We start from the raw sequence: 9,784 nt of genomic DNA, 5'->3' as shown, positions 1-9,784 counted from the left end.
TAGAGTGACACACACTGTACTGTACATCTCATGTGTTCGTTAAAAACCTTAACGTTTATTTGAATGTTGTATTAGTATTGGTAATATATGTCAAATGGCAGAGCTTGCAAAAATAAACACAGTTGATCCGCAGCCAACCGCACCGACTAGGAGCATCCCGAAATATGGTTTATTTTCTTTATCAAGACATTCCGATTCATCTGAGATTTGCAGCAGCAATCCTATTGATCCTATGCATTCAATAGGATTACTAATTAATCCGTTTGCATTGAAGGCGAGTTTTTGATTGCTGGTCAGCTGTTAGTTTGTTTACATTCTCTAAGCTTATCGATGCGGCAAAAGCAGAAGCTCTTTAAAAGCTCATTGATGTGGCGAAACTTTGAGACCGTGGTGCTGTTTTTTCGGAAAGGGCTAGTGCAACGAAATATGTGCGCAACCAAATATCTATTAACCAATTCCAGATTATACGTTTTATGAACACTTAATGATCTATATGTTCCGTTGAATTTATTTTCCATTAGCAATTATGTTTTGCTGAGCGTTTGTTGATATATACCGGAGCGATAAATGGAATGACAAGATTTAGGAAATTTTAACAGCACTGGGAGCACTGATTACGTGCTTTGCCAATACATATGCATTTTTAAGGCACAAAACAATACATGCATCGAATGGTAGCCATTTATCCAACCATCGTTGAGCCATTTTCGGTTTCCCCTTAAGTCGAAACCAACCAGGAAGACTCGACTGAACATCAACTGAACAACATATGTAGTTATCATCAGAGGGATCGATGTGCAGATGGGAGAGAACTGGAATGAGCAGTTCCGTAGCGCGGGAAGTATTGGGAATTTCTGTTGCAGGCTGGAGTCCACCCGTTGGGCACCTACTACTGCCGGCGGGGCGAGAGGGTAGAGCTGCCGATAAGGGGTTTCATCACCATGAGAAAAGTCAGCACGATACGATGAGTTTCTATAAAACGACCAACGGTAAAGGGAACCGGACCATAGCAGGCCTTGGAAACCACATTTCGATTGGCTGTTGAATGGCAACTACACGGATTTGTCGATATGAACAGAATAGAGAATAAACAGAATGACGGAAGCGGCAAGGGAGCTAAGAAGGGTAAATCAGTTGAAATAAACCGTATTCCTGTCAAATGTCGGCTTTCAGATTGAAAGGCGGCCATACTGCGGGGTATCATCCGACGATGAAAAAGGCCAACGACGCAATTGCAGCAATCATCGAAGTATAACCTTCATTAACTCGGTATGATAAATCTCAACAAATTTGAAGAATTCAAGTTTCAGACCTGTGTTCATCTGTTTATAGTTTTCAAGGCAGCGTGCGATTTAGTAAAGCGAAATAAACAATTAGGGTAGCTGGTGAAGTGTTACTTATGTTGGGAGGTTTGAAGCAATGTGATGAAATGTCAAATGTATTGTTCAACATAGCATTGTATTTATTCGGTAACACTCTTCGGCCAAAAATTGTGTACGATGAAGAAGAGCGACTGACGAACTCTTGACGCGTTTGTGCATTTGATCGATCTTGTGATAAATTCTCGGTGGCAAACTTAGGCATGGACTGTGGCGCAGACGCAAAAACCATAATTTACACCATAATTAGTAAAGCGCGGTAGGCTACAATCGGCTGGCCATGTGTCAAGCATTCCTGATGGACGAATGAGTGCAACGACTGCTAGGTAGACCACACACTCGTTAGATGTGGACCGTCAACTAGGATGTTCGAGCAGCGGGTGTTCGGGGTTATTGGATAATGACAGATCAAGAAGTTGCAATTTGGAGATCACATTCGAATTCAGATCATGATGAATGATTCATAGGATCAACACTTTGGGCTTTACATAAAAGTAAAGTAAGATAAAGTAGGTAGGCCATCACGTCCGTGTCATCATTATTTGGTGAAACACAAAGTGAAACCCGGATTATTTAATTGCATTTTTGACCAGCCGGAATTAACAGATAGGTTTCAATTACGTATAAGCCCAGAATCATAGGTTTTACTGGGATTAACTACCCGATCTATAATAGTTTCAGTTACAAAGCCCACTCATGGAACGCTATCAAACATGATTGACTCACCAATTTTCATAAACTGTAAGCAAAAAAAAACAATACAAGCCCCTCTCCATAATCTGTACCCATTCAATTACATTGTAATGTCATTTTTTCACTTGCGATCGAACAGTTGTTATTGCTGGGTGCAGTTGACAACACCGTGCAATTCTCTCAGCAATCACCATCGTCGCTTCGTTACCGACAGGCACCAGTCAGTAGCGACAAGGGGCACCCACCGAGGGTAGGTGCAATCCGCCGATAGCCCATTCACTCGATGATGATTGATACTTTTATCGTCCGACCTCGAAAATGGTTTGGTCATCAACAAACGAAATTGTCAATTTCGTCCAATTTCGTAACCACGTCAGACAAAGTGCATTTTCCGTACACAGGCAGTAAATCAGTTGCACTTGATTGGTTCCGTTCCAGTTTTAAATGTTTACGTTTTACGTTGAGGGTACATAAAACAAACTTGAAAGTTTGAACAGTATCCCTATCCTTTAAATTATTGCTAGGACAGGCACTTAAACCACCGTTCATTAGCTAATGATGTTGAATCTTTTTTCTGCTATCATTTTGGTCGTAAATCACTTCGGTTGCATTATATTATCTGGAATTAGATTAATACGAGTCATAACAAATTCGCGCGAATATTTTTGTCAGCTCAATATATTACTCCGAACCTCCAACATACGATTAATTTGAACTCAGCACCCGCGAATTTGACGGTTCAGCCCGAATCCTTGACCTATTTGCTCGGGAAAGCTGCACCCGGTACTGAAGTGTCCAATTTTGTTCACAACATTAAATCGCTTATCGATGTAAATTTGTTCCGGGTCATAAATTATCACACCGTAACTGGTAGTTCTGTTTGTGTGTGTCTCCCCTCTCTTTCATTTGTGTTTTCTGCCTGCCAGCCTGCCTGGCAGCGCAGGCAGCAGCGCCACCCAGCAGGGCATGGGACATGTAACACTCCAGCTGCACTCCGATTTGTGAACTCTTTCGGCCTCATTAGGTTGCACCGTAGCTTGAAGCGCATAAACCCGTCCTCGTTCCCCACAACTGTCAGCATGTTCCCGTGGAAATTATGGCTCGATAGCGATAAGAGAGCTACTAGCTACACGTATTTTTGGGATGAGACAAATACCTAGGTACATTCAGTGCCACCACACCGGCGGTGGTACATCATCTGCCGCTCCGGAAGGCTCCGGGGGAATGCTGGAGTTGGTTTTTATATTGTTTCGGATGCTCAATGAACGAGTTTTTGTCGGCAGCAAGTAAACAATTTACCGAGGTGAGAGAATTTATTGCGATATCAACACTGATTGTTAGGGTTTTTCCCCTACAAATGTGGTTCAATGTTTAATTTTAATTATTGTTCAGTTGAATAATGAATAGTTATTTATCGTTGCTGTAGGTCATTGGTTTGTAAGGGTGAACTTACTGGTTTTGCGGCTCATTAACTTTGAAAAATAGATTTGTATGATATCGCGCTGCGGTTGTGCATTTATTTTTGTTGCTAGTTTTTGCAGCTGCGGAGTTTGTTATAATTTAATAATAGTCGATTGTAGGTCTGATGACTGGGAGCAAAACAAAGGAACATTTTCTCTTCACGGAGTTGTACAGCGACAATTTGTGGCGTATCAATAGGTCCAGTTTTCAGAGTGGCAACGTTGGTGCCGTTAACAGCTGGCTTGTTTTAAACATTCATTTCATGATTTTTGGCGTAGGTTCTGGTCTCTGTATGACGTCTAGCATCCGGCTTCGCAAAGTTCGAGCAATAACGATGCGTCGTCATCTGCGAAACTTGGAAGCGGTTTCTCCTTCGTTGCTGAAAATCGTGTACTCATGCTGTTATCTATTCTTATGAATTTTCAAACCTGCTTCCAACAGTACGTAGAACGTATCACACACGACCTATACTACCGCTACTCGCTTAACAGTTCCATTTATAAAGGAAACTCCATAGAAAATGGGACTGTTATGCGAGTCGCTGTAGAATAACAGTTTTATAACGGGTGGCAACTAAAATTTTGGAATTTGTTCGCGGTTCATGCTCAACAACAAACGAGCTCAGAGAGAAATGAGAGTATGTATGTGTTAGCTCTCTCTCTCCTCTTTTTGTTAATATTTTTTGTTTTGTTTATGCTTGCCTAATTTTGCTAAAAATGGCGTCGAAACAAGAAGCATTTCGGGAGCGCGTTGTACATTTCTACGAACTGCAACAGAAATTTCGGCAAAAAGTATACGGTACAACATTTAAAAAGCAAATATGTTGCGGCTTCGACTGTTTACCATATCCTCAGATGCCCAGCAACTCGCAAGCAAGGTAGTGGAAGACAAGCCCAAATTATGGACGCAGAAGGACATCATTCTCTTTCTCGTTTCTTCAACAACAAGCCCTCTGATTTGGCTATCAATTAAGATGCACCAGACGAATGTTTGGAGCAAATTTTGATCCCGTTTCTACAAAAACATCATACAGATGGACAATACGAGTTTTGGCCGGGTAGAGCATCATCGCCCTACGCCCAAAAAACACAATCGTTCCTGAATACCCATTCGATCCCATTTTTACCCAAAAACTACCACTCGAAACATCTGTCTCAGTGCGCCCAATCGAAAATTTCTTCGGGATTTTGAGTTCCTAGGTGTACAAAAATTAATTGGAGAACCACGAATTGCAAACAGTGGATTGGTAGAACCAAGAGATGCATTCGCAAAGTTGACATAAAGACCGTACAACGCTCTTGTTTCGACGGCAAACGAAAGCTTCGCCGAACAGCCGATTACGGACCGTTTTGAAATGTACACTAATTTTTTTTCAACAATGGATAATGTATCTTTAATTTCGGTAAATCAGAACTTCTTCCTGTATCTTTGTCTTTTTTTGACAGCTTGAGAAAATAAATTCCAAAATTTTAGTTGCCACCCGTTATTACGTTGTGAAGAATTTCAACGAACATTTCATGGCAGATGACGGAAAAATAAAAGTTTTAGCTTCAATTTGGCTGAGAATGTAGGCAGTTTAAACTGTTCAGGCGTCCCGAATTTTGCGGGATTATTGGCGTTGACCAAGTGTTTCCGAAAGTGCCTCGCATTAATAATTATCAGAATGACTGCAGATATAAATGGCGTCGAATAATGCTTCGGATTAGCGATATTTCTATGATACTTTATGCAGCTTTTCTGGGATATGACATAACAATAAAAAACAATGCACCAAACCAAATTTCGAAAATAACTGAAACGAATTTGGGTGCAAGAGAAACGAACTTGAGCTAAACAGTCAAAATTAATTTCCAATTTTATGGGGCCCGTGCCACTACCGATCAAATTTTTACTCTCCGAGTAATCCTCCAGAAATGTCGGGAGTATAACGTCCACAATGTTCTGACTGTTCTGTATGTTATTCAATATCGCTATTGAAGGTCCGGCGAGCGGGCATCGAAATGAGATGAACGATCTTCAGCAAGAATAGCCAACTCCTAGCCTCGGCTAGGAGCCAATCTGCGCCAGATTAAAAACGGAGACTAGGAGAATAGGGTTACAAATCAGTGCGTCGAAAACTAAATACATGGTGGGAAGAGCCTCCAGGAAACCCGGTTAAGAGATTCTAGATTATTATTTATTATTATTTATTTATTTACTTCATCCGAAGGTGAGTCTGAATGAATTCTTGCAAATATTACAGAATTGTTGCTCCAGTTAATATTTCTATCAAAGTGTGCTATAAATGTGATAGCAGAACTTGCGACACAGGAAATGTTCTACAAGGAATCTATCTCTTTCTGCTAACTTATTACACGTTTTGCTACATTTTGGTTATAAAGCAGGACAGAATGCTACTTTTTGTAACTCATCTTGAAATAAACTAGATCAAATTACAAAATTATTTTATATAATTGTGGTATGCTTAGAGCGAATTTTGTTATTTAAATCACTAGGGTAGACGCACCAGTAGTAGTGGTAGTGCCAGTAGTGGTGGAAACTCTAATTATGCCATTATTTTTGCAAATTTTGGTACAAGCTTGTTACTTATCAAGCTACCAGTAACAGTATTATTTGATAAGTAATGGGACTAAGTTTATAACAAAACGCAAAAAAATTGTTATTTAGAACTTAACCTGTTATAAATTTGTTATTTTCATTTGATAGGGAAAACAACATTCGCCTCCTATGGACAGTGACTAACGGGTGACAACAGAAATTTTGGATTTTGTTTATTTTTCTCAAGCTGTCAAAAAAGACAAAGATACATGAAGAAGATCTGATTTACCGAAATGAAAGATACATTATCCATTGTTGAAAAAAAATTACTGTGCATTTGAAAACGGTCCATAATCGGCTGTTCGGCGAAGCTTTCGTTTGACGTCGAAACAGGAGCGTTGTACGGCCGCCAGGTCAACTATGCGAATGCATCTCTTAATTCTACCAATCAACTGTTTGCAATTCGTGGCTCTACAGTTATTTTTGTACACCAAGGAACTCAAAATCCCGAAGGAATCCTCGATTGGGCGCACTGAGAGAGATTTTACGGGTCGTGGTCTTCGGGTAAAAATGGGATCAGATGGGTATTCAGGAACGATTGTGTTTTTTTTTGGCATAATGCGATGATGCCAGAGCACGTATTGTCCATCTGCATGATGTTTTTGTAGAAACAGGATCAAAATTTTCTTCAAACATTCGTCTGGTGCATCTTAATTGATAGCCAAACCAGAAGGCTTGTTGTTGAAGAAACGAGAAAGAGAACGATGTCCTTCCGCGTCCATTATTTTGGCTTGTCTTCCACTACCTTGCTTGCGAATAGTTGCTGGGCATCTTAGTATAGGGGCCTCGAAAAAATTCCAAAATTTTAGTTGTCACCCGTTATTGATGGCGATGAACTGGAAGTGGTTGGTGAGTTCGTAGATTAGCATTGGGCGAAATTTCCAAAAGTATCGATAATTGAATATCGATACTGAATCTGCAGGGTTATCGTTGCCATATCTAGGGTATCTAGGGCATCGCTCGTGAAGTATCGATATTAGCTTTATCGATACTATTTAAGGTGGCATTCTGGATTTGAAAAATATCAGCGATTTTTATGACATACAATGCAAAATTAGTTATTCCACAATATTTTAGTTTGTTGCCCTTCATACGCTATCAATCAAAGTGATCTGCGATCTATTTAAATGCTTTTTTTTTCGTTTAAGAGTTCCAAGCAGCCAAATTTCCAACGTTTTTTCATGCGACGAAGAAGAAAATGTCGACTAATCGTTTCAATTTCCGTCATTCATAAAATGAAAATAACTCATGCAACGCATTGTTGTTATTCTGCAGCCGGGAAAACTTGCATAACCTACAGAAATTTTGTAAAATAACATTTGTCATGCTGTCCTACACAAATACATGCGCGCTAGCTTCGTAAACATTATTGTGATTTTTAGTTCGGACGATGAAAAATTTTGATAGACGGATTTTAAAACGGTACGACGAATTTAAGATATAAAGTCAGTTACGTAATTTCAATCAAATGCTTTATTAATCGCTTTTTAGTAAATTCAAAGGGCACGGATCGGAAGGTAAGTGTGTTTGAGTCAAATCAGCAGCAGAGCTTTTGGAGTATTCATTAAATCTACCTAAGAAATGAAGAAAATTAGAATGACTTTTCTTACTACGACGGGAATTAGAAATAAACCCTATATCATTAGCCTTGTACGGCGGCGTATGCTTCTTGATCAAAGCGTTTTGAAGAGGGAAAGTAGCCTCGACTTCCAGCTTCAATGCGTCGTTGAATCTAACCGCCCAGGTAGCTTCGAGGTACGATTTTGGTCTAACAAGTCAGTCGTCGTATGCTCGAATCTCCGCTGGGCGGTGCTACTATATAGAGTCAGTAGGATTGTTGCACTAACCCCGTAGTTGTCCTGTACCAACTGGCCAGCTCTACCAGCTGGCTGTGAAGTCTGTTGATAAAGAAGGATCAAGTCTTATAAAGACGGTTAAGCCCAAGGCTAGGCTAGGCGTCGTTAAATCTCCTGACTGCTGTTATAATCCGCAGTGACTAGAGCTCCCAAATATACGAGCTCATCAACCACTTCCAGTTCGTCGCCGTCAATAGTCACTGACCGTGGAAGACCTCCGTCTTGACTCTGGCGTAATTTGCCTCCGCCATCTTAAGGTTTCTATCAATGATGTCGACGTCCTCTATGAAGACTAGGCTATAGGATTTGGCTACGCTTGCTGGAGATCGTTGCAAACCGTTTCGATGCCCGCTCGCCGGATCACACCTTCAAAAGCGATGTTGAATAACATACAAGACATTCCATCTCTTTACCGCAACTCTCTGTGCGATTCGAAAGGACTCGACAGTGCCGCGAAACACATACGTAACACATCACTCGTTCCAGGGTAGCTTTGTTTCAGCCGCGTCAGTTTATCCGGAAAACCGTACTCATCCATTATCTAAAAGGTTTCGCACGCAGTTTTACGAAACCATACCGAATTCGCGCGTAATTTTTGTCGACAGATCACAACATCCATGAAGATGAATCCTGATCTATTTTCCCTCTCTACTAACAACAACTCCTTTCCCGAAATACTTGTAAAGATGCTGAGGATTTCCTGGTCTTTAGTAGCAACAAGTATTGGACTAACATTTCTTTCCATCCCAAAAGGACCCGCATTCGGACGTGGCCGGCGTCGGTATTGATCAACATGCAGGGGTCTGGTAGAGTTGCACAATGAGGAATAGTCTACTGCCCCAAGTAGAGCTTTTCCAGTAATTATTTTGCAATTTTCATCAGTCTTGGGCAATAACGGAGTAGCAGCACACGGGCGGTACCCTATACTTATGCTTAACCGTACTCGTTTATTATGGGTTAGTATGGGCTCCCATAAAACCCACCTGGTATTGCTCTACGAATTTCCTTGCTATTGGGGATAGACGACGCAACAAAATCTGGGAGAGCACCTTGTTAATGGCTTTGACCAGCGTTATGCTGTGGTAATTACAGTAATCTAGCCGATCACCCTTTTTTAGTTGGGAAAAACTACACTCAAAAAAATCGTCACGTCGCATCCACGTGAAAAATCTTGTAAACTTCTGCACAGCAACTTATATGAACTTCATGTACTAGTTAATGGGAAAGTTGATATAATTTACCGGGATCGCACGTAAACTGGTTAGGTTAGTATGAGTGCAAGTTACCAATAATTCACGTGAAAATTACATGAAAAGTGTGATGGATGAGAATCACCTATGTTTTCATGTAAACTTGACGTGCCAAGTTTTTTGAGTGTACATCTTCTATCCACTCCTCCAGTAGTGTTTCCTGCCAAATTCTTGAAATTATCCGGTAAAGTGCTATTGCTACCGGTTCTTGGCCATTTTTGTTGAGTTCTGCCGGGAGTCGGTCCTTTCCGTTTCCTGCTCTTCACGTTCTCTGTCCTCCTTCTGGCACTTTTTCTTCCTCAGGGTCGTGATGAACTCATTCCGCTCTGGACGATACTTGGCCAAATTCTTCTTCGCGGCGATGCTTAGATTGACGTAAACAGAGATGTCAGAAATGATGATGTCGAAAATGAGTCAATTCCAATCAAGCAAATTTGAGAATAAAACTTAGTACACACATGGAAAGATCAGTGCAAAAAAAATCCTTAAAAACTGTTTTCTTGAGCATTGTTTTTGCCTATATTCAACTCTTATCTTTTCAGCTGCG

This window comes from Sabethes cyaneus, chromosome 3 (assembly GCF_943734655.1).
Source record: "Sabethes cyaneus chromosome 3, idSabCyanKW18_F2, whole genome shotgun sequence".
In the NCBI taxonomy this organism is placed as follows: Eukaryota; Metazoa; Arthropoda; class Insecta; order Diptera; family Culicidae; genus Sabethes; species Sabethes cyaneus.
The sequence above is the reverse complement of the archived record's forward strand: the minus strand, read 5'-3'. Positions refer to the sequence as shown.